The 21,544-nt window shown below is 43.6% G+C and overlaps 1 long non-coding RNA gene across 3 annotated transcripts; it reads left to right on the top strand.

Moving 5' to 3' along the window:
• On the top strand, positions 1-11,008 carry LOC115160974 (uncharacterized). Of its 3 annotated transcripts, XR_003869158.1 has the most exons (7): positions 1-24; positions 1,537-1,617; positions 6,556-6,691; positions 9,151-9,348; positions 9,454-9,564; positions 9,795-9,887; positions 10,732-11,008. It is a non-coding gene; the product is annotated as an uncharacterized LOC115160974 (long non-coding RNA). The 3 variants fall into 3 exon arrangements; XR_003869156.1 differs by lacking the exon at positions 9,151-9,348; XR_003869159.1 differs by lacking the exons at positions 1-24; positions 1,537-1,617; positions 9,151-9,348 and adding an exon at positions 2,304-2,784.
• Positions 11,009-21,544: the final 10,536 nt, after the last annotated feature.

Below are 21,544 nucleotides of genomic sequence, written 5' to 3' on the forward strand. Positions count from 1 at the left end.
CAGGACATTTTTCACAGGGTCTGGGTCAGTTCTTAAGAGAGATGGCAAAATACCCTCCAAACGCAGCAGTTGATCTCAGGCTGATCCCAGACCTGCTGCTTTTATCAATCATTCCCAGGTTCAGTTATTAGAGACAGGTGAACATGCCCTCCAAACACAGCAGCTGATCCCAGACCTGCTGCTATTATCAATCAGGGTTACAGGCCAAGAGTCAGTTACTAGAGACATGTCAACATGTGCTCTACACAGCAGCAGCTGATCCCCGACCTGGTGCTATTCTCAACCATTCACAGCGTTGGAACATTGATTACCTTGTGGAGGATCCAGGCAGGGATTACAGCCGTGTTTACAGGGCTTATGTTAAGCTCCCCACTATTCTCCCAGGGCTGAGAAAGGAAGGGAATGCTTGTCTGATCAGCTAAGAGTAGTACTATGGGCAATGAGAGAACCACAGTACAACCAGGAGAGATTTAGAAAGTCAGATTTAAGCCAGATTCAAAAGGCACTCAGAAAACCTTAGACTACAAAAAAATACAAGAGTAGTATTGTCACACCCTGATCTGTTTCATCTGTCTTGTGCTTGTCTCCACCCCCCCCCTCCCACCCCCCACCAGGTGTCTCCCATTTGTCTTCATTATCTCCTGTGTGTTTATACCTACGTTTTCTGTTTGTCTGTTTCCAGTTCATCTTGTCCCGTCAAGTCCTACCAGCGTGTTCCCTGTGCTCTAGTTCTGACCCTGCCTGCCGTCCCGTACCTGCCTGACTCTGATTTGGATTACGACTCTGTCTACATTGAGTTACCTTTTGCCTGCCCCTTGTACTATAATAAACTCTGAGACTCGTACTATCCACCTCCTGTGTCAGCATCTGGGTCTTAGCCTGAGCTGTTATAGTTTGAATTAGAGCGTACGAGTCTCAGAGTTTATTACAGTACAAAGGGCAGGCAAAGAGTCGTAATCCAAATCAGTCAGGCAGGTACAGGACGGCAGACAAAGAGTCGTAATCCAAATCAGAGTCAGGCAGGTACAGGATGGCAGGCAGGGGCAGGACAGGCAGAAAGGTCAGAACTGGGAAGACTAGGAAAAACAAAAACTAGAGCACAGGAAACACACAGGTAGGACAACATGAACAGACAAACAGAAAACGCAGGTATAAATACACATGAGATAATGAGGACAAATGGGAGACACCTGGTGGGGGGTGGAGACAAACACAAGACCGGTGAAACAGATCAGGGTGTGACAAACATAAAACCTGGGGGAATATGTCTCTCATCTCATTTCTGACTATGTCCCAAATTGCACCCTATTCCCTATATAGGGCACACGAAGATGCTGGTTGTGTGAAGGGCATGTTCTCATGTCTCTAATAACTGACTCTGTACCTGAGAACCTGATTTGATAACAGCTGCAGGGCCCATGATGCCTGTGTAGAATAAGTTTGGATCAGCCAATGTGTTTGGATGGCATGTTCACATGTCTCTTAAAAACTGACCCTAAACCTGTGGCTTGTCTCATCCATCTGTCCACCCCACAGGGAGATGTGGAGACAGTGAAGGAGCTCCTAGACCAGGGGGCTGACCCCAACCTGAAAGACAACGCTGGATGGACCCTACTGGTGAGTGAAGCCTCATCTCCCTCAGTCTTCCTGTCTAGACAGCAAAATACAACGATGTTGTTATAGCATGCCAGTCTTTAACTTTGTCCTGCTGCATACAAGAGCTGTTATACTTAAGCATATTTCTAATCTATGATTGTCTTTTTAACGAACTCACTGAATATCTACCATAAATATTCAAGTGAAATGTATTTATTTGTAATGTTATCAGTGCTAGTGATGTAGTTATTACATAGTAATATGATGCAGCAGGGATCATCCACTAGATTTAGCTGCGTGCCCATTTTGTTCTTGAGCAGATGGTTGGGGGGCTGGAACATAATTACAAATCATTTGTAGACTGGAAATTGACAGCAAGAAGCCCAAACCAATATAATATACAGTTTGTAATAGAAATTATGCAATTACTGAAGTATGTAGTTGCCCTATACTGACGTTTATAAACCTGGTAGTTTGGATACTGGCTGCTGATTGGCTAAAACAGGATTTAGCCGTATGTATGTGAGAGTGTATGCCATGACTATGATGTTTAGCCTTTTTACCTTGATAGCATTGCGGCTTTTCACCTCGATAAAATGGCTACATCAACAATAGTTCTACATGCCGATGTAGAAAATAAGCGTTTAGATGAACTTGAGAGAAATCGAAACTAAAATAACACAGTGAAACAAACAAAGTTGCACTTTCCTGCTTCATTGATTGGTGTGCAGAAGTAGGGATTCATTGAGTTGGGGAATACAACAAAAACAGCTGAACGTCATTCTACAGGACTGTTATGGTTCAGTGAGAAACATGACTGGCGAAGGAGTCACTCAGAGCTGGTTTGAACCGACATGTCAACGACCCGCCCCCTCTCAGTTTGGCATGGAATATACAGAAGGACACCGAATTCACAACGAGCAACAATGTGTTTGAAGATGTAATTAAAAAGTTGAGGAAAGAGGGGCGCGACAACTGCCCACCACGCAGCCATAACTGAATTTTGAACACGACATGCAGCTCATCAAACAATCCAAGGCTCTGGACACTGAAACACCTGAGGGTTTGGTGAACAAAGTGTGGTTTGATGTTCAACTTAATTTTGGGCGAAGGGGAAGGAGGGAGAACGTTTTCTTAAAACGGACTGATTTAAAATATGTAGAGACACGGTTTTTACATCAATGTAATGTAAGTTTGCTAGCTAACCTGTGGTTATGTTTCACAGCAACCAGTCTAGCAACACAACTTTTGTCCGGACTACTTTTTCTGGCGGAATGTATTTATGAATTTATTAAAGCAAAATGTTAAATTTAGATGTGTTGTTCCTTGCCTTGCTGTGTTGGCAACCGGTTTATAAAAGCAATAAGACACCTCGGGGGGGTTAGTGGAACAGTATATAGCCTATATACCACGGCCAAGGGCTGTATCCAGGCACTCCACGTTGTGTCGTGCAAAATAAAACAGCCCTTAGCCGCGGTATATAGGCCATATTACAACACCCCCTCAGGCCTTATTGCTTAAATGTCCAGTACCAGTCAAAAGTTTGGACACGCCTACTCATTCAAGGGTTTTTCTTAGTTTTACTATTTTCTACATTGTCAAATAATAGTGAAGACATCACATCTATGAAATAACACATGGAATCATGTAATATAAAAAAAAAGTGTTAACAAATCAAGATATATTTTAGATTCTTCAAAGTAGCCACCCTTTGCCTCGATGACAGCTTTGCACACTCTTGGCATTCTCTCAACCAGCTTCACCTGGAATGATTTTCCAACAGTCTTGAAGGAGTTCCCACATATGCTGAGCACTTGTTGCCTGCTTTTCCTTCACTCTGCGGTCCAACTCATCCCAAACCATCTCAATTGGGTTGAGGTCGGGTGATTGTGGAGTCCAGGTCATGTGATGCAGCACTCCATCACTCTCCTTGGTTGAATAGCCCTTACACACCATGGAGGTGTGTTGGGTCATTGTCCTGTTGAAAAACAAATGATAGTCCCACTAAGCGCAACCCAAATGGGATGGCATGCTGTGGTAGCCATGCTGGATAAGTGTGCCTTGAATTCTAAATAAATCACAGACCGTGTCACCAGCATAGCACCCCCTCACATCACCTCCTCCATGCTTCACGGTAGGAACCACACATGCGGAGATCATCCGTTTACCTACACTGCGTCTCACAAAGGCATGTGATTGCCACCAGTCTAATATCCATTGCTCGTGTTTCTTGTCCCAAGTTGATATTGAGATGTGTCTGTTACTTGAACTCTGTGAAGCATTTATTTGTGCTGCAATTTCTGAGACTGCTAACTCTAATGAACTTATCCACTGCAGCAGAGGTAACTCTGGGTCTTCCTTTCCTGTGGCGGTGTCACGTCCCGACCCTAGTAAGATGTCATTTTCTATAGTAGAGGTCAGGGCGTGACAGGGGGTGTTTTGTGTTTTTCTATGTTTTCTATGTTTGTGTTCTAGGTTTTCTATTTCTATGTTGTTTTTTGGGGTTTATCTCCAATTGGAGGCAGCTGGTCCTCATTGCCTCTGATTGGAGATCATATTTAAGTAGGGGTTTTTCTTCCTGGGTTTTTGTGGGTAGTTTTCCGTTTTGTCTATGTACCTGACGGAACTTTTGGCTGTCGTTTTTGTTATTTTGTTTAAGTGTTAACATTAAAAGGAAATATGAGCACTTTACACGCTGCGTCTTGGACCCCTTTATACGACCCATGTTACAGAACTACCCACCATGATTGGATCAAGCAGCGTGCCCGGGCTGAAATGGACAACTGGTTACATAGTGAGTGGACGGAGAGGAGAAATTGGACCTGGGGCCAGGTAATCGAGAGATACCGGAGCCTACCTGGGAAGAACGAGAGGCAGCCCTCAAACATTTTTGGGTGGGGGGCACACGGGTAGTTTGGCTGGGCCAGGGGTGAGGCCTGAGTCAACTCCCCGTGCTTTTTGTGGTGAGCATGTGCCTGCCTCTCGCACTCTCTCTCCAGTGCGCCTCCATAGCACAGTACGTCCTGTGCCTGCTCCTCGTGCTCTCCCTCCAATGCGCCTCCAGAATCCAGTACGTCCTGTGCCTGTTCTTCGCACTCTCCCTCCAGTGTGCATCCATAACCCAGTATGGCCGGTGCCTGCTTTGAGCACTCGGTCCTCAGTGCGTCTCCCCAGTCCGGTGAGACCGGTTCCTGCTCCACGTACAAAGCCTCCAGTGATAATCGATGGTCCGACGCCTGTAGAGATGATCTATGGCACTAAGCCTCTAGTGATGATCTATGGCCCGGAGCCTGTAGGGATATTCCATGGCACGAAGCCTGAAGAGGTAATCCATGGCCTGGAACCGGAAGAAATAATCCTTGGCAAAAAGCCTGGAGGGATTATAAATGGTCCGGAGCCTGTAGGGATAAACCATGGCACGAAGCCTGTAGGAATAATCCATGGCCCGGCACCTGTAGAGATAATCCATGGTAAGAAGCCTCCAGTGATGATCCTTGGCGCGGAACCTGTAGAGATGATCCATGGCATGGAGCCAGCAGCAACGGTCATTAGTCCGGAACCTATGATGACGCCTCCCAGTCCGGAGCCTCCGGCGATGCTCTTCCGTCCGGAGCCTCCGGCGACGCTCTTCTGTCCGGAGCCTCCGGCGACGCGACGTTCTTCAGTCCGGAGCCTCCAGCGACGCTCCCCAGTCAGTCCTGAGCCTCCAGCGATGCTCCCCAGTCAGCCCGGAGTCTTCAGCGGCAGTCCGCAGCCCGGAACCTCCAGCAATGATCTACAGTCCGGTTCCTTCGACGACGATCCACGGTCAGGTGGTAATAAAGCAGAAGGATCAGCGGGTGGAGCGGGGAGTACGCCCCGAACCGGAGCCGCCTCCTATGCTGGAGGTTATGTGGACTGCATTTGAGCCGCCGTAGACAATTATCACCCTCCCTACCCTCCCTTTTGTTTTGTTTTTTTTGGTTGGTTTGTTGCATTCGGAGTCTGCACCTTTGGGGGGGTACTGTCACGTCCTGACCCTAGTAAGATGTCATTTTCTATAGTAGGGTGTGACGGGGTGTTTTGTGTTTTTCTATTTCTATGTTTGTGTTCTAGGTTTTCTATTTCTATGTTGTTTTTTGGGTTGATCTCCAATTGGAGGCAGCTGGTCCTCGTTGCCTCTGATTGGAGATCATATTTAAGTAGGGGTTTTTCTTACTGAGTTTGTGGGTAGTTGTTTTCCGTTTTGTCTATGTACCTGACGGAACTGTTGGCTGTCGTTTTTGTCATTTTGTTTAAGTGTTATCATTAAAAGGAAATATGAGCACTTTACACGCTGCGCCTTGGTCCCCATTATACGACCCATGTTACAGGCGGTCCTCATGAGAGCCAGTTTCATCATAGCACTTGATGGTTTTTCTGACTGCACTTGTAGAAACTTTAAAAGTTCTTGAAATTTTCCAGATTGACTAACCTTCATGTCTTAAAGTAATGATGAACTATTTCTCTTTACTTATTTGAGCTGTTCTTGCCATAATATGGACTTGATCTTTTACCAAATAGGGCTATCTTCTGTATACCACCTATACCTTGTCACAAAACAACTGATTGGCTCAAACTCATTAAGATGAAAGAAATTCCTTACAAATTAACTTTTAACAAGGTGCACCTGTTAATTGAAATGCATTCCAGGTGACTACCTCATGAAGCTGGTTGAGAGAATGCCAAGAGTGTGCAAAGCTGTCATCAAGGCAAAAGCTGGCTACTTGAAGAATCTCAAATATAAAATATATTTTGATTTGTTTAACACTTTTTTGGTTACTACATGATTCCATGTGTTGTTTCATGGTTTTGATGTCTTGACTATTATTCAACAATGTAGAAAATAGTACAAATAAAGGAAAACCCTTGAATGAGTAGGTGTCGCCAAACTTTTGACTGGTACTGTATATGGTATGTAATAACGCTCCTGTGTTTCAGCATGAAGCGTATAACCTGGGCCACCAGTGTGTAGTGGAGGCGTTGGTTAGGAGAGGGGTGCTGTTGAACACACCAGGCAATGAGAACGACTCTCCTCTACTTGACGCTGTCAACACGGGGCTTCACAGAGCGTTTTGTGAGTATGGATAGAATAGAGAAGATGTTTATTTGTCCATTCTTTTGCACAGAAATTCTTTGTTTACCCTCACAGGCGTAGAGGTCCTATGTAATTTTTCATTCAAGTCATTTAACAGACGCTCTTATCCAGAGCCCCTTAAAGGAGCAATTAGGGTAATGTGCCTTGCTCAAGGGCACATCAACATATGTTTTACCTAGTCAGCTCGGGGATTCGAACCAGCAACCTTTCGGTTACTGGCCCAACGCTCTAACTGCTAGGCTACCTGCAATACCAAGAAAAAATACCTGTCTCTTTTCATGCTGACTTAATCTAAAATCATTCACCTGAAGTCAGCATGAAAAGAGACTGAGGTAGTGATAATTTTTCTTGTAGCATGATGTGCACTAGATGGATAACTACAATCACACAGTAGGTGACACTCATTGGTTGTTGGATGGTGAAGTGTTATGACCTCATAATGTACAGACCAATGGAGCGCAGCTGATGCATTTTGGTGTGTGTGTTGAGACAGGACAGTCATTAATGGAGAGCTGGAGGAGCAATTGCTTTCTTTTTCTCTTTTTCTGCCTCCTCCCGTCCTGCTTCTCTTTTTCCTTCCTTCCTTCCTTCCTTCCTTCCTTCCTTCCTTCCTTCCTTCCTTCCTTCCTTCCTTCCTTCCTTCCTTCCTTCCTTCCTTCCTTCCTTTTACCATTCCCCCCTCTCTTCTCTCTCCTCCTTCTATCCCTTCTACAATATATTTTCCCCCTCCATCTCCCCCCATATTTCCTTTCTCTCTCCTTCCTTCTCTTTTCCCCACTCATCACATTGATGTGCTGTAGTGGTTGGCGCCCGGGGCCTTGGCGACGGAGGTTAGCGACAGCAGATTTACTCAGGTTTATCCTACCTGCCTGCTAGTTGTCTGCAAGGCAAAAGAGACCGGTTCCCAGACAATCTGTCATGATGCCACAAGACAAATGCAACCCTTGCCCGTCACACACTATCAATTAATCTAGCCTCCACACAAACGCAGGGATGCACACATGCTGCTGCGCGATAACACACACACACATACCCCCTGGCTCTCTAAGTCAGAAATTATTTCCCTGAAGGCTGGGTTGGAGACAGAGAACCAGTGCCATTCCTACTGGATTGATTGCCACACAGAGCTGCACAGTGAGGGGAAGAAGATTTCTCTGTGGCCATGTCCACTTTGAGATCGTCCATCTTGATAGTGCCTGCCTCAACCCAGCTCTGCATCTGCAACATTGGACAGACTGTCTTCGTTGTTTGTGGATTTAGATTACTTGGAAAGTGTGTGTTTGTCACGGATGGAGGCACATGTCTTCTCTGTCAATACAGATGACATAGTCTCTCTAGACTCAGAAATAGTTTGGATATGCAACAAAAATATTACATCAAATTCACAGATTTATACACACTTCTACATGTGTGAAATAGGACAAATTAAAGCACCCACCAAATTATGATTATAGACAGACGATATCTGAGGCTACAGATGACATGCTCCTCTCCCGGCACTCCCAGACAAGGTGTTTTGGAGTGTTCACAGCTGTTCGCCTTGCTTCCCCAGCTGCACATAGAGCTGGACACATTCATGCATCTGGTGTTTCTGGTGCCTCTTCTGTCTGTCAATGGCTTGGCTTGGATCCTCACACATTATGTATGCATCAGGATCAATAAAATAGAATTTCAATGGGGTATCTACTTACGTATAAAACATTTGGCCTGTTCATTTATAGCAGGATTTGTCATATGTAAATGGGGGAAGTTTGAGCAAATTTTAGGACAGAACTATTTGCACTGTGTACAGTATGTGTGCAACTCTGAATTGATCAATTAATACATTTTCCCTCATCAATATGGAAGGCTTGGTTTCAGTGGTTACCCACACCCCTAATGCCTCGATCAGACCAACAGCGTTATTGTATTGTGGTACACCAGAAGTACATTCATTTCCAATGGAACGCTGCGTTTGCAATGTGTTCTGTGTGGTGCGTAGGTTGGATTTAATTCACTTGTATGAGTAACCTTGACAGAAATAGTAGCAAAAGGTGAATGTCGGTCTGATCGAGGCATTGGAGACACACAACAGCTGCCCAAAACACTTTCCATGCCTTTAACTTTTATTTAGCTACTTCGTTGGTGTGCTGTTCCATAAACCAAAACGATGCACTTCCTTTCAGTGTGTGTATGTGTGTTTGTTTGTGTGTGCGGGCGTTGTGTGTTTGTAGGTGTGTGCCTATCTGTGTATATATATGTGTGTGAGAGTTTGTGTGTATCTATCAGTGTGTATGGGGGGTTTTGAATCCAAATGAAATATTTTATGGACCAGTGGACCTATTAATTGTCCCCCAGGTGTTATCTTTGCTGACGCCTAATCTTTAGGCACCAACCTGTTCTGCTTCTCCCCTCTCTTCTCCTCCTTTTCCTCATCCCTCCTTCTTCCCCTCCTTCAGGAACGTGCTGTTTCACATTGTCTTCAGTGTCTCTACGCTGCGTTGCTGCACACTGGATTCGCATAGCCCGTGTGTTCTTGTATCATATTGTCACCAATGAGCGAGTTCATGTTACCATGATCCATGCCTGTGTAACCCTAATCTCCACATCAGAAGAAAATCTGTATTTCATGCAGGCCAGCTACTAGATGGCAAAGGGTATGTCACGAGATATAAGTATAACCATTGATTAGTGTCAGGATACAGTATTTTGTATGGTTTGTCTGGTTTAAGTCTGACAAACTGTCTATCTCTGTCTAACAGGAATATGTTTGGTCTTCGTCCTGTGGACTATGCTGTGAACTCAGGCAATCCTTCAGTCAGCCTCTGAAGGACCCCAACTCCCCTCTCAGTCCTCCACCCAACCTCAGTAAGGTATGGCCATCAGCCCAACACTGTTCTCAGATAAAATCAATGTTACATTAACAATTTACTAAATGTACTTTTCCCCAATGTACAATACAACTATGAACAAAGGAGTCTAAATGAGTTGTGGTATTGTGGATAGTGTTTTAACTGGTCTCTGAAAAATATCAATGGGCCTGTATAAATTAAGGTTCCCCCCCCAAAAAATCGATGTAATATTTGAGTTGGTCTGTCTACAGTCTATTGTGTTTCAGGCTAGTGATGGGGTGACCAGCTGGCCAAACTGGGAATCCCCCTGGGAGGAAAGAGGGCTGATGTCTTCTCTTGCTCAGGTAACTTACCTGTCCACTTCAACCTGCTAGAGCACATTTGTTACCTAAACTGTATCTGGGATGATCTCATCACAACCAAAGATAGTCTAACCATAGTGCTTAGATACTACCGGAAATCAAAGACAGTTTTAGTAGTGTGAAAGGAATAGTTGCAAAATCGTTTCTCATACAGGTACATGATGATACAGATGTCCCTTATATGTTTCTTGGAGATTTGCAAATCCTAGTAGTAGAGAGCAACAGAGAAGGCAGTTTGTCAGCTCTCTGGTAATGGCAGTTAGAACAGGGAACATGGCTGAATGCCTGTAAAGTAATTGAAGTCATTTCTCATAAGCTGTTTGTGACTTCTGTTGTGATGAACATTAGACTACAGTATTCAAATGAACGGAAAATGGAAGTGTCTCTCTGTGTCTCAAAGTCTGTCTTTAGGGCTTTGGGTAGTAAAGACTTTAGTGTCTGAGTGTCTCCTATTATTTAAAGTGAAGGCAGAGCAAAGCTCCACAGCATGTAAACCATAGAGTTTAGCCCAGAGATACAATTAAGGTCATTTTGCAGATTGTCAGCCACAGAGCCTTGTTGACTGAAGAGGCAATAAGAATGTCTTACATTTTTTATTAGAAGAAAGTCACATTATCTAAGCCTGTTGTGAATGGGGCTGATTATACCCACGTCTGTGTTGCAATCACTCACAACAAAGGCATTGCACGACACTACCAAGCTTTTTATTTAAATAATGTTCTGGAGTATTCTATTAAACTTTTATTCAACTGTCAATTTCTATTCATTGGAACATATTGTGAATGGTAGCTCTTCAATGAAATCCAGTTTTCTCCCATTCCTCCAGTCACCCATGTGGTGGTACCAGACGGGCCGATGCCCACCACCCTGTTCTCTCTCCTGGGTCTCCTGAACGGCTGCTGGGTCCTCAACTTCAGCTGTAAATAACCTAAGACCCAATAAAATCCGCTTTGCAGAGAATGAGGATGGAATCACGGAATCCAGACATTAAAACGGAATTCAACAATATTCCAAAATGTATTGAACTGAACAAAATACATGTAAAGTGTTGGTCCCATTTTTCATGAGCTGAAATAAAAGATCCCAGAAATGTTCCATATGCACAAAGCTTATTTCTCTTGAATTTTGAGCACAAATTTGTTTACATCCCTGCTAGTAAGCATTTCTCCTTTGCCAAGGTAATCCATCCACCTGACAGGTGTGGCATATCAAGAAGCTGATTAAACAGCATGATCATCACACAGGTGCAGCTTGTGCTGGGGACAATAAAAAGCTACTCTAAAATGTGCAATTTTGTCACACAACACAATGCCACAGATGTTTCAAGTTTTGAGGGAGTGTTTAATTGGCATGCTGATTGCATTAATGTCCACCAAAGCTGTTGCCAGAGAATTTAATGTTAATTTCTCTACCATAAGCCGCCACCAACGCCATTTTAGAGAATTTGGCAGTACATCCAACCGGCCTTACAACCTCAGGCCGTGTGTAACCACGCCAGCCCAGGATATTCACATCCGGCTTCTTCACCTGTAGGATCGTTTGAGGGGGGTGGGGGGTGCTGAAAATAATTTGTCTGTAATAAAGCCTTTTTGTGGGGAAAATATCATTCTGATTGGCTGGGCATGTCTTCTCAGTGGGTGGACCTGCCTCCCAAGTGGGTGGGTCTATGCCCACCAATGGTTGTGCCCCTGCCTAGTCATGTGAAATCAATAGATTAGGGCCTAATTTATTTATTTCATTTGACTGATTTCTGTCTATGAACGATAACTCCCCAAGTCAAGAACAGACTATGGGAGGCGCACAGTACTACATAGAGCCATGACTACATGGAACTCTATTCCACATGAAGTTACTGATGCAAGCAGTAAAAATGTATTTAAAAAATACACCTTATGGTATAACGGGGACTGTGAAGCAACACAAACGTAGGCACAGACACATGGATATAAAAACGATAACATATACACACGTCGACATGGATTTTGTACTGTAGATAAGTGGTGGAGTAGGGGAATGAGGGCACACGGTGTGTTGTGAAATCTGTGAATGTATTGTAATGTTTTTAAAATGGTATAAGCTGCATTAATTTTGCTGGACCCCAGGAAGGGTAGCTGCTGCCGTGGCAAACTCAGTTAAATCTTTTAAAATGTTGGAAGTTGAATTCATATTTTTGTTCAGTGTGTGTATATATGTGTGTGTGTATACACACAGTTGAAGTCAGAAATTTACATACACCTTAGCCAAATACATTTAAATTAAGTTTTTTACAATTCCTGACATTTAATCCTAGTAAAAATTCCCTGTCTTAGCTCAGTTAGGATCACCACTTTATTTTAAGAATGTGAAATGTCAGAATAATAGAGAGAATGATTTATTTCAGCTTTTATTTCTTTCATCACATTCCCAGTGGGTCAAAAGTTCACATACACTCAATTAGTATTTGGTAGCATTGCCTTTAAATTGTTTAACTTGGATCAAACATTTCGGGTAGCCTTCCACAAGCTTCCCACAATAAGTTGGGTGAATTTTGGCCCATTCCTCCTGACAGAGCTGGTCAAGTCAGGTTTGTAGGCCTCCTTGCTTGCACATGCTTTTTCAGTTCTGTCCACATATTTTCTATAGGATTGAGGTCAGGGCTTTGTGATGGCCACTCCAATACCTTGACTTTGTTGTCCTTAAGCCATTTTGCCACAAATTTGGAAGTATGCTTGGGGTCATTGTCCATTTGGAAGACCCATTTGCGACCACGCTTTAACTTCCTGACTGATGTCTTGAGATGTTGCTTCAATATATCCACATAATTTTCCTACCTCATGATGCCATCTATTTTGTGAAGTGCACCAGTCCCTCCTGCAGCAAAGCACCCCCACAACATGATGCTGCCACCCCCGTGCTTCACAGTTGGGATGGTGTTCTTCGGCTAGCAAGCATCCCCCTTTTTCCTCCAAACATAATGATGGTCATTATGGCCAAATAGTTATATTTTTGTTTCATCAGACCAGAGGACATTTCTCTGAAAAGTATGATCTTTGTCCCCATGTGCAGTTGCAAATCGTAGTCTGTTTTTTTTTATGGAGCAGTGGCTTCTTCCTTGCTGAGCGGCCTTTCAGGTTGTCGATATTGGACTCGTTTTACTGTGGATATAGATACTTTTGTTTCCTCCAGCATCTTCACAAGGTCCTTTGCTGTTGTTCTGGGATTGATTCGCACTTTTCGCACCAAAGTACGTTCATCTCTAGGAGACAGAACGCGTCTCCTTCCTGAGCAGTATGACGGCTGCATGGTCCCATGGTGTTTATACTTGCGTACTGTTTGTACAGATGAATGTGGTACCTTCAGGCATTTGGAAATTGCTCCCAAAGGATGAACCAGACTTGTGGAGGTCTACAATTATTTTTCTGAGGTGTTGGCTGATTTCTTTAGATTTTCCCATGATGTCAAGCAAAGAGGCACTGAGTTTGAAGGTAAGCCTTGAAATACATCCACAGATACACCTCCAATTGACTCAAATTATGTCAAGTAGAATATCAGATTCTTCTACAGCCATGACATCATTTTCTGGAATTTGCCAAGCTGTTTAAAGTAAACTTAGTGTGTGTAAACTTCTGACCCACTGGAATTGTGATACAGAGAACTAATCTGTCTGTAAACAATTGTTGGAAAAATTACTTGTCATGCATAAAGCAGATGTCCTAACCGACTTGCCAAAACTATAGTTTGTTAACAAGAAATTTGTGGAGTGGTTGAAAAATTAGTTTTAATGACTCCAACCTAAGTGTATGTAAACTTCCGACTTCAACTGTAAATGTATTGAACTTATTAGAAAATTCATTAATTTGCCCAAGTTAATTATAAGACATGAACAAAATTCATCAGTGATTTGTGTTTTCCAACAGCTTTCTGAAATTGCACAGGAATGCCCCTCTCTGTGTGTGTGTGGTGCGCGTGCGTATATCTATGCTTTGTGTAGCTGTTAGCAATGATTCTGATGATAACATTCTGGTAGAGATGGATTGGCTTTCCCCAAAACCTTCTCAATTAAATCTTAACTAAAAAGTAGCCCGGTACTGGTAGAAGGATATCATGATTGTTTGCATTAATTCAGTGGTTATTTGTTTAGAAAACTCTGCAATCACATGAGCGTTACATGAACATCTCTAACCAAAGAACAGTCTCTTACTGGTGCACATTTTCATTAAAAGGTGACTACACCAAAACATTTTTACGTGCCATTTTTTCCCAGACCTCAAATGTGGTCTCCTGGTATGGTTTAAGCATTGTTGTGTACATCCAATTTTGTTATTTGTTTTTTCAAGAAAATAAATTGGAAAGCGAGAAACCTGAAAAAAATGGAAACCTGGAAAGAAACAAAAAAAAAACAATGGTATATGGCATTATTATAAATTGAAATTTCTTCATAAATAGGGGCCTAGTAACTTGCACCTCCACGTCATACAGTTGTCTACACTACACCTCTGCTTCTAACCATGACTTCGGCCTACGCCCTATATGAACTTAATTATTTAATGTTATTAAGCATCTTATTGATCTTATACAGGCCTGCGTCCCAAATGGCACCCTTTTCCCTGCCTCCTACTGTGGCTTATCCTTCCAGAACTTCAGCTGTAAGTAGCCAACAGTAATCGACACCTCTGACTTCTCCCATGGCTAATATATTAGCTGTGACCTTTAACATTTGTTCTGCGGCACTTTTTCAAATGTGTGTTTATGTATTCTAATGGAAAATATTGTGATACAATTGTTATACTGTAAAACCATCTGATTTGATTATACTGTGTTACATACATGGATACATTTGGCATGCATAGTATATAATTTCAAACTCTTAACCCCCTAAGGTCGATGTCTACGCCCCGTGGAAATTGAATTGGCATAATAAAAACATCCCCATAAAAATCCATCAGTTTAAGATAGAGAACAGTTTTTTTGCATTGGATGTACCAGTGCATCCGCCTATGTAACACACAGAGCAGTGTTTGTCAGACCAAGAGACATCCAAAAATTCTCACAAAATCATCTGTAGCACCCGAACGGATTGTCCTACTCTACAGGATGGGGTTCTCCGTTTTGCTCTACGACCCCCACAAATGTATTGGGACTTGTCTGAAGTCGGTACAGCCGATCTGCCAACTTCTGTCTGTGGTGTTTGAACAGTGTAAAGGTGAGACTCTCACGAACACGTACATGTCAGTTGTTTTGCTTTAGGATGCCCACAGGCCTCACAAGACTCATCTTGTGGGGTGGCAGGTAGCCTAGTGATTAGAGCGTTGGGCCAGTAACCGAAAGGTTGCTAGATCGAATCCCCAAGCTTACAAGGTAAAAATCTGTCGTTCTGCCCCTGAACAAGGCAGTTAACCCACTGTTCCTAGGCCGTCATTGTAAATAAGAATTTGTTCTTAACTGACTTGCCTAGTTAAATAAAAATAAATAAAATCTGACGGTCCCTGGTACCAGTCGAAAAAATGTATTGAAGTATACTGTATATGGATAACAGATTCAATACATGGAACAGATAGTCCCCCCCAAAAAATCTAAAGGAAGTTTGTTCCAAAGAGGTATAAGAAAGACCAAGAATTTTATTTTTACATGCATTTAACCCTTTATTTGTGGCACTAAACAGACTGTTATCCTCTACCCTCCGTTTCACCTGAGCTTTAAAGCAGTAATGATTCATACTCCATAACGATCTAGATGGAGAAATATGCCTACCTTTCTTCATCTATCCTTGCATTATCTCTGTGTTACTCTGGAGAGCTTTGTTTCCTTGGTTTTGGAAGAAATGTTTTTGCGTTTGTACTTTATTTTCTTTATTCTATGAAATGTCCTGAGGCATAAAAGGGTTTGTGCAATAGGATGTTGTGAATATTAAATAACATTTTTAGCAATTTTTGAGCTTCATATTCATCCACACCACCCCAACATCAACATATGTGACTCATTTCATGAAACTAGGCATATGTTGCATGTCACTCCGTCACAGGAGAGGCATTTGAAAAAAAAACTGGAACATGAACATTCTTGTGCCTTAATAACAAACTTGTATGCCATCTGTAAATGTGAATACAATTGTTAAATTACGAGCCTAGTTGTTTTAGCCACGGAAAAAGACAGGAACCTTTCCTCTAGCCATGATTGGCTGAGATGATGGATGGGCTGGACATGCCGAGAGATGAGTTCGGATTGGTCTGCGAGAGATGAGTTCGGATTGGTCTGCCATGTAGCACGCTTCTGTCTATAATGAGTTGCTCCGTATGTGTAGGTAATCCTTTCTAATGCAGATTTTTTTTAAAGCTGGCTCAACACTTTCTGTGGGACCGAGTTTTGAAATCAGTGGAATGCAGACTATGATAGCTATGGAGATGAAGAAAAGAGTATCGCTAGCTACATTTTCAGATATTATAATTTCTATTTTTGTCAGTCGTTCTCATTGCAAGTTAAAGCGTACTGCTAGCTAGCTAACATGTATGATCTGTCTAGTAATATTATTCATATCTCAGATCATTTACATTACTAGTTATAGCTTAATGTTAACTATCTAATATTGAACATAGTTGGTTAGTGTTTAGCTGCCTCCTGTAGATTCATGCAGGGTAGTAACGTTATGAGTTGGGATTATTTAGGGTTCATTGTTTAGCAAGCTAGTTAGCTACATGACAAACTCTGATTTTATTTGATATAGTGTGTGGTTACCAAAGATTGTAATGTGAAAAACAAGATGACCTGCACCAAAGTCAAATTAGGATAAAACATTAGGCCAACGAGACAGTGTCCAAGTTCTAAAATTCTCAGGTAGACTGCCCTGCTTTTACACTCACAACCATAAGACATTTTCTGTAATTAGCTCGCCAATAACTTGTAAATAATGATTGTTTGGGTTTATTTTCCAGTAATAATGACTAACAACTGTATGCCGATTGACGTAGTGTAAACCAGCCTTTAGTCTTAATCTTTGGTTGTTTAGTACACAGCCGTACTTGCTGTTTAGCACATTGCCTCACCTGAATCCTTAAAGAGATGGCTGGGGCTAAGGCTTAATGTAACAGATGTAAATCGTACTCTCCTTGCGTTGTGTTTTGTCCAGATAAATCACATCAGCCAGTGGTCCCAGTTGAGCATCATTTATTTCTGTTGCTGTTGTTAAATAGGAAACAGCACGTTAGTTGTGCAGGGCTTAATGGTATTGATGGCTGTCGATGGCAAAATCTGTAGCATGAAGACAACCTTTGCATCACATTTTCTTACTGGGGCGAACAAAATTTCAAAAATACAATGCAAAATATAACATGTGTAAATACCTGTTGTTGAATAGGAAATAGCACGTTAGTTGTGCAGGGCTTAACGGTATCGATGGTTGTCGATGGCAAAATCTGTAGCATGAAGACAACTGTGTTAGCAGTGGGCTTACGTTAATGGGTTGTTGTCTGTCCATACAGTAAAAGGCTTGCCCCTTAACCAATGACTAAACTTCTCAAAGACGGCCCAGCGTAAAGCAAAAAACTCTAACCTACGGTATGGGTAGGATACTTTGGCTGTGCATAAGTAAGTGATTTGCTAGCGAATGCTACGGGTCTGGCTGCAGACCCATCCTCTGGCACCTGGGAGAGGACAGCACCTAATCCATTACTAGATGCGTCTACAGACAGCAAGAAAGGTCTACTAAAATCAGGGTGGGCTAGCATGACCTGATCGAGGAGAGCTTGTTTCAACTGACTAAAGGCCTGTTTGCAATCACCAGTCCAGTCTGCTGCTGTGAGTTTCCTATGTATTCCTCTATTCCTCTTGCCTTTCCCGTGGCGTGGTGCCTTCGTCCCAGTTGTCAGCCCATGCAGCGGCTTAGCGATGGTGGAGCACCCCTCAATGAACTGCTGGTAATAGACTATCATTTCGAGAAAGGACCGAATCTTCCCCTGGGAGGGCACGTCCGTGTTATCCTCCATGAGATCCTTCTCTGTCATCCCTGCAATAGCCTTCACTTTTTCTGGGTCTGTGGCCACACCTCCTTCACTGATGACATGCCCCAAGAACCGCACTGACCTCTTCATGAAATGGCATTTCTTTGGAGACAATTTCAGATTATGGGCTTTGAGATGCTCAAAAACTGACTCCAAGCGTTGCAATCCAAGTTCTTCAGTCGGGGCAAAAACCAGCACATCGTCCAGGTAGCATAGAAGGCTAGAAAAATGTTGATCCCCAAAAATGCTCAACATCATCCTCATGAATGTAGCTGGGCTGTTGCATAGTCCTTGTGGAAGACGGTTATATTCATATAACCCAAAAGGCAAAGTGAAGGCTGTAAACTTCTTGTCGTCTTCATGCACCTCCACATTGTAGTAGCCTGAGGTCAAATCCATTGTAGAGAAGAAGGCATTGCCACCCAGGGCCGCCAGAGCATCAGTTTGGTGAGGTAGAGGGTGAGCATCCTTTACGGTGTGAGCATTGAGCCATCGGAAGTCTGTACACAGTCTCAGATCACCAGACTTCTTCCAGACCAGCACGAGCGGGGAGGCATACTCACTGCTGGATTTCCTGATTATCTCTCACTCTTCCATCTCATCCAAGGCCTGCCTGAGCTTGTCATAATGGTTAGGGTAGAGCCTATGGTAAGGTAGCCTAAAAGGCTTAGTGTCACTGAGTCTGATGCGATGGACATATCCAGTAGCCTTCCCGCAATCTAGTTTGTGCCGGGAGAAGATATAGCCCGCTACGAGTCTAAGCTGAACTAGCCTGGCCTTACACTGTTGCGACAACTGAGTGGACTCAATGTCAATGTCACCTAGCCCTAACTCGTGCAACACCTCACTTGTCACTCTGTGCGGTTTGATGGCACTGTCAACGGTCAAGCTATCTCCACTACCATTGTCAAAGTCTGGATTGTCATCCATTTTGTGTACCTGCTGCACCAGGGGGACCGGTTCAACAGTGTGCCCATCTATATAGTCAGTGTCAAAGTCCTCTAATGCCATGCAAGGAAAAACATCCGCTATCTTGGTATTGCGTCTCACTGTTACTGGCTTTGGTGAGGGATTGATAACTTTGACAGGGACCCAGCCATTGCTCCACAATGTCACTACTGTTCTCCCCACTAGAATGTTTTTTGGTTTGAGTGTGCCCTCGTATGCTCAATAACGACAGCACTGCCCGCGCATACATTTTGACGCGTACACAGCCGGCTCCAGACTAAAAGTTCCTGCATAGGCTCCGATGTGACCGCCCGCTTCAGCCTTACTGTGCCCACTCTTTCTGGCACTTCGGTCCCTTTCCATCTCTCTACATTAGCCAGCAGACGGAACAGTTTGTCATCTCCACTGTGTTCAGTTGATGACATATTCTCCCAGAAGACACCAGTCGTCTTCAGCTCCCTGATGAGGTGTTTTATCACGTTGCTGCCTAGGATAGCTCATCACGTTGGCCATCCACTGCTAGAACAGGGACAGAGATACTGCTGCCATACACAGACAGATTTAATTCACACATACCTACAGGCTTGGTCTTCAACCCCCCGCAGCCAACCAACACCACTTCAGTCGGACTGAGGGAGCCAGTCTTGAGCACACCTGCTTTCTCAAGGCGTGGCACCACTGTTGAGCTTAATGTGCATGCCATTGAACCGCTGTCAATCATAGCTCTCACCTCTATAACATCCCCCAGTAACACACTAGTATAGAAGAGTTCATCGTTGTGGAGCACTCTCTGTGTATTTTGCATAATGACTTTTTCGTTCGACTTGACTTCATCACAAACACTTGAATATATTGACTCTAAATCTACACCACTATCTGATTGGGGCACCTCACAAGGCCCAGCACTTCCCCCCACCCTGTGCGGGCCAGCTAGTTGTCCTGCCTGCTGTGTCGTGTTGCTGTTTGATGGAGCGACGGGAGTTACCCATGAAGTGCGAGGACATTCTTGACGTGTGTGCCCAGCTGCATAACAGAGGAAGCATAGGTGGTTAGAATAACAATGATCCATTGTGCTGTGATTCGCATCCCCACATACTTTGCATTGCAAAGACGGGTTCTCCCTTCTCCGGGCCCTTCTTTGGAAACGGTTATCATAGCCGCCTACAGGTTGCTGTGGCCTCTGCTCCAAGACCCGTTCAAGCATGCCCATCACACGATCCAATGCCTCGGATGAGCCATTTGCCGGCTGCTGCAAGGGGTCCGGGCAGTTTGCAACAGCCGACACTGGCCTACTTACTTCCTGCGTCAGTGTGGTGACCAGTGGGGCCAGCCGCAAGGGACGTGGAGCCTTGCACTTCTTCTGGTACTCCTCCAGCCTGCCATGGACCTCCGCAGCCGTCCACTCATGCAATTGTTTGCGCATGAATATCAATGACAGCTCTGGGTTCGGACATTGCTTGATGAACATGACAGTCAGAACACGTGATGGATTGTCTAGCTCCTTGTTCTACCTCTTCAAACAGTCCTCTGCCACCTCTATGGCCCTGTTCAGTCTTATCCAGTAATCAAATGGAGTCTCCCCTTCCATTGGCAACGTAGAATAAACATCAGCTAGGGGCATGTCAGAGTTGATTATGTCACTAAAGTGATGCTTCAGAATGTCAAAAACTGGTCTAGGGCCCTGGCTTAAGTCAACTGGGTTACTGCGTAGGCTTACTCTTACCAAGTCACGTGCCCGCCCTGATAGCTTACCCAAAACTTCATCTGACCTCTCCTGCCCACCATAGCCCTTCTTCTGCATGTACACTAACATGGTCTCCTCCCACTCATGCACTGTGCATTCCTCTGAACCATCCCCCCTGAAACACACTGGTTCCCTGACATCATTTTTCACCACTACATTTAGACTAGAGCTGGCCCCAGCCTTGGTACCACCAACATAATCAACCTTCTGTCCCACCCCATCTCCCATTGCCTTTGATTCCAAACAAGAGGCAATACTTTCACCTATGGAGTAACCTATCTGCTTAACAATGCCCGCCAGGAAATCCATAGACACATCCTCCTTCCTGAAACTGGCTCGAATGCACTGAGTTAAGGTAGCTCTAAATCATGTGGAAAGCACACACTTGCCTGTGCAGTTGACCTGGCCAAAGGTGTGGAAGTAACTGGAGAAATAGCTGCCCCCCTACCCACTGGCGGTGAAGGGTTAAACATAAAAACTCCCCTACCTCTCCTAAAACTTTCCATCTATATATATATATATATTATTTTTTTATGTAAATATTCAGTGTAACTTTTTTTTTATCACAATCAATATGAACACTTTTATAAAATCAGCTTGAACATAATGCACTAAAAATAAAAGTTCAGTAGTAGTTGTCTAACAAGACCAAGAATCAACACAGAAAAGTAACAAGAAACGCCATCATAAATAGTTGTCGCCACCGTGTGGTAGAAAATGGCGTTGCCCTCACGTTAATTGGCTTCGAAAGGTTACTAGCATAACAGCACAATTACATCACTAAATAATCATACCATCACCACATACAAGTAATAAACAGTATATTATATTTCCCCCACTCACTCATGCTACCTGAGAATTCCACTTGTGCAGAATGCGAAACCTAGGCCTCTGGCGGGCATCAGCAACCACAGTACTTCTTGAAGCCGGGTCTCGGATCCCTCCACGTGACGTCCGGCGAAGACAAGAATCCG

Source organism: Salmo trutta, chromosome 24, assembly GCF_901001165.1.
Source record: "Salmo trutta chromosome 24, fSalTru1.1, whole genome shotgun sequence".
In the NCBI taxonomy this organism is placed as follows: Eukaryota; Metazoa; Chordata; class Actinopteri; order Salmoniformes; family Salmonidae; genus Salmo; species Salmo trutta.